This window comes from Empidonax traillii, unplaced genomic scaffold (genome assembly GCF_003031625.1).
Source record: "Empidonax traillii isolate 1590-97213 ecotype Southwest subspecies unplaced genomic scaffold, ASM303162v1 scaffold2253:size32601, whole genome shotgun sequence".
In the NCBI taxonomy this organism is placed as follows: Eukaryota; Metazoa; Chordata; class Aves; order Passeriformes; family Tyrannidae; genus Empidonax; species Empidonax traillii.
Window position 1 is genome coordinate 6480 of NW_020957446.1, and position 3799 is coordinate 10278.

A 3799-nucleotide genomic window follows, 5' to 3' on the forward strand; every position below is an offset into this window, starting at 1 on the left:
GATGTTTATATAGCCCTCTGGAGCACCAGCTAACAAGCCTGTCCCACCCCTCTCTCACCTGAGTGGTTCCCAAGGAGCAGCCAAGGCCAAGAAGGAATTTTAATCAGGTCTTGAATGTTTTAACTTGTCATTTAAGCCTTTCATAGTCTGTAGATGTCAAAACAGAGGTTTTTTTTTTTTGTTAGCTATTAGTGTGGTGATATCTGGACTATGATTATGATTTATGCAATTATTTTTCTTCTTTTACTAGGAAACACTGCATTACATGACTGTGCAGAGTCTGTAAGTTTAGAGACCACAAAGATGCTTCTCGAGTATTGTGCCAAGATGGAAAAGGATGGCTATGGAATGACTCCCCTTCTGTCAACCAGTGTTACAGACCACACAAATATTGTGGACTTTCTAACCCAACATAAATAGACCAGTAAGATAGAGTGTATAAATGCTCTGGAACTTCTAGGAGCAACATTTGTGGACCACAAGAGAGATCTACTTGGTGCTTTGAAATACTGGAAGCGAACTGTGGAAATGAGATACAATGATAGGATTAGCATCCTGAACAAACCTGTGCCACAAACACTAATTATGACCTATGATTATGCTAAAGAGGTAAACAGCTCAGAAGAGCTAGGAAATCTTATTGCAAACCCTGATGAGATGACAATGCAAGTACTATTAATTAGCGAACATATTCCTGGTCCTTCTCACCCAAATACATCCTACTATATTAGATATAGAGGTGCTGTCTAGGCAGACTCTGGAAACTTTAAACAATCCATCAACTTATGGAAATATGCTTTGGGCATGCAACAGAGCAATCTAGATCCACTGAGCCCAATGACAACCAGCAGTTTACTATCATTTGCTGAACGCTTTTCCTTCATGCTTCAGGACAGGGCAAAAGGCCTGCTAGGCACTACTATTACATTTGATGATCTAATGGGTATACTATGCAAAAGTGTTCTTGAAATAGAGCGGGCCATGAAACAAATCCAGTGCCCTCCTGATCCAATGCAGCTGAACAGAACACTTTCTATAATTTTGCATTTAAAAGTACCTTGCACTTCAGAACAGGAGCATCTTAAGAAACAGACTATTTATAAGTTTCTTAAGCTTCAACCTAGAGGACAAAAAAACTTCAGTCCACTTCACCTTGCTGTTGACAAGACATGTGGGTCGCTATCCAGTTTGTAAATTACCTTCTCTACAAATTATTGCTATCCCGGTGGAATGTGGTGCTAATACAAATGTCAGAGACTCTGATAACAACAGTCCTTTACATATTGCTGCACTGAACAACCATCCAGGCATCATGAATTTTCTTATCAAGTCAGGTTCACACTTTGATGCCACAAACTTGCATAAATAAACTGTTAGTGATCTACTGGATGAGAAGAAAATGTCAAAAAACTTAATCCAGCCTTTAAACCATACTACACTGCAGTGTCTTGCTGCTCATTATAGTGAATCATAACAGATGCTATGCATGACTTTCATAAGTTTACTTGTTCTTGGAAACTAAGCAGGAATTTTCCCTTCCCCATGCCCACTGTGTGAAGGGGATGTTGAATGGGCAGGTTGGCTGTGCCTTGGGCAATGGACTAAGACAAAAGAAGTGGCTGGTAAAACCAAATGCCAAGTTGATGGCCCTCAACTTGATATGGGGAGGGGTGAGGAGTTCTCTTTATTTTTTTTTTCTCCTCTCCTGGGAAACAGCAGAGTTCGTTGCTGCCTGAGCTGGGGCAAGGTCTGGGTGGCAGGAGCTCTAAGGTGGTTTTGTTCTCAGTCTGGCTGCCTGGTAGGTTTTGTTTTGTTTTTTTCCTCCTCTCCTGGCCCCAGCTTTGCCTGCGACCTGTTTTTCTACCCAGCCCGGAACGTGCTTGGATTTTCATCAGAGAGGAACTGTTTGGGATGGGGGTCTCTGTAGGAGGTGGGACCAGCAGAAGCCTGCAGAGAATGGAACCTCTAGCAACAACAGCTACCCAGAACTGCCTGAGACCCAGCTACAAGGAACAGCCTCACAGACCTCTGCAGGATTCCCCCCTCCTGTTCCCCCAAGACCACACCTTCCCTTCCTCCCTAGCTATCCCTTCCCCCTGAATAAATAGACATATATCCCTGACCTATCTCTCCAAGTCCCCTTATCAGAAACCCTCTGGATTTGATGCTTCCTAGCAAAAACCCACCCCTGTACCAGAACCTTCTGTATCCCCCTGTATATAAACTGTCTTCTTGTTTTAATAAACTGCCATTTTGTGGGTCACATATCTTGTGTGTGTGTCCCGTCTCCCAATGCAAAATGTGCCTCGAGGTCTTCCAGCAGGTCTCCCCGAAACCTGCTAGAGGTCTCCTTCTTTCCCTCCTCCGTTCCTGTTATTATTGGCAGCAGTTCTCATGCACATCAAAGGAGAGGGGAAACCACATCACATGATTCAACCAGCAGGACTGAGTGAGTTCCTGTTGGGAAGAACTTTTTTTTCTTTCCTTCCTTTCTTCCCTTTTCTGGTGAGGGGGACGAAAAGACCTCCGTTTTCAGCTTCTCCAGCATACCCAGAGGTGCCCCCCCACGTAGTGACCACCAGTGATCACACAGCGCCCCCTGCTGGCTGACATAGAGCACTGCAGGCTCTACATCTCCAGTGATCCAACAGCTGCCCCCTGCTGACTCTGGTTAGAATTGCACCAAAAGGTGCAAACTGAACTGTTTACTTTTTTGTTTGTTTATTTGTGTTGAAGGGGATTATTTTTGGTGGTAGGATTATTGTTTTTTTTTTAATTTGTGTCCTTTCGTTGTTCTGCCAATACACATATATCTTTTAATAAAGGGCTGTTATTTTTCCTTTTTCCACACTTTTCTCAATTGGAGCCTCTTAATTTCAGATTTACAATTGCTTAGAGGGAGGAGTTTGGGTCTTCCTCGTAACTCATCCTCAGTAAAACACTTGTGTCTCATTAAACTGAGACAAGGGCACATCCCTGAAAAGCTAGAGAAATTTGTTTTACTCCATAGATAACAGTGCAGTGCCAGAGTGCTGTTGCTGAAGCATGACTTGGTGACAATGTTTTTCTTGAGCACTGTTGTGATATATTAGTATTCCCTAGCTTGCTCCATCTTGCTCTCATTTTCTAAAGCGGTTAGAATTGCATCTGCAGAGTTGGTTAACCAATATTTGAATATACCAAATATTATATTTTATGGATTATTTGGAAATATAGTGCCATATTTAGACTCTTAAAATTGTTTGCCATAGGCTTGTCTATTCTGGTTGGTTTTACCTATCAGGTGTTTAGGACTGAATATTTTCCACTGATTTCTTTTTCCTACAGCTGTTGTGTGAATTTTATACAGTTGGAAGCTCATCCTTTTTTTTTTGCTTGAGCATCTCTACTCTTACTCTGTTCTTTTTCTGTTTTGTTTGGAGCTCTTTTTGAGATTGCTGCCTTCATAGCATGACAAATGTTGGAGCTACATATCACCTTTCTGAACTGGGGTTTAACTTTTTTATTCTAGTTGTAACAGAGGTTTCTTTCCTGTTGATCCTCCGGAAATCTGTGCTAAATTTGGGAAAAAAAAATATCTTTTGTTCTCATGGTAATCATACAGTTAGGGGAAGATTCCTCATCATGTACAGTTGACAGCTTCCCTTTTGCTTTCCAGCTCAGGTGAGAATGTCTTGTACCTCCCCGGGCCAGGGAGTTATACAATGAATAATGACACAGGACATGTGTTACAATCTGCTTAAATGTTGCAGAAAGAACTTCAGATTCAAATATTCCCCGGAGCAAAATTAAAACTCAC

The 3799-nt window shown here is 41.9% G+C and overlaps 1 pseudogene; it reads left to right on the forward strand.

Annotated features, from left to right (window-relative positions):
• LOC114071744 overlaps positions 1–1490 on the forward strand; it is a 4269-nt pseudogene extending 2779 nt beyond the window's left edge.
• The last annotated feature ends 2309 nt before the right edge of the window (positions 1491–3799 follow it).